Raw genomic sequence first — 203 nt, forward strand, 5'->3', positions numbered from 1 at the left:
TAATATTAGGGAAGTGGAGGGGTGATTTCGTAAGTTAGGGGTTAGGGGTAGATTTAGACCATTAGCATAACTTAGTTAAGTCATTTCTGACTTGTTAGGAGCTTTAAACTGACCTATAACAGTTTCTAGATAGTAAGATCCAAATTCAGTCCCTAAATGAATGAAATAGTAGAATTGATCCTAATTCTCTGCATAAATGTTAA

The sequence above is a fragment of the Vigna radiata genome, chromosome 2, assembly GCF_000741045.1.
Source record: "Vigna radiata var. radiata cultivar VC1973A chromosome 2, Vradiata_ver6, whole genome shotgun sequence".
Lineage (NCBI taxonomy): Eukaryota > Viridiplantae > Streptophyta > Magnoliopsida > Fabales > Fabaceae > Vigna > Vigna radiata.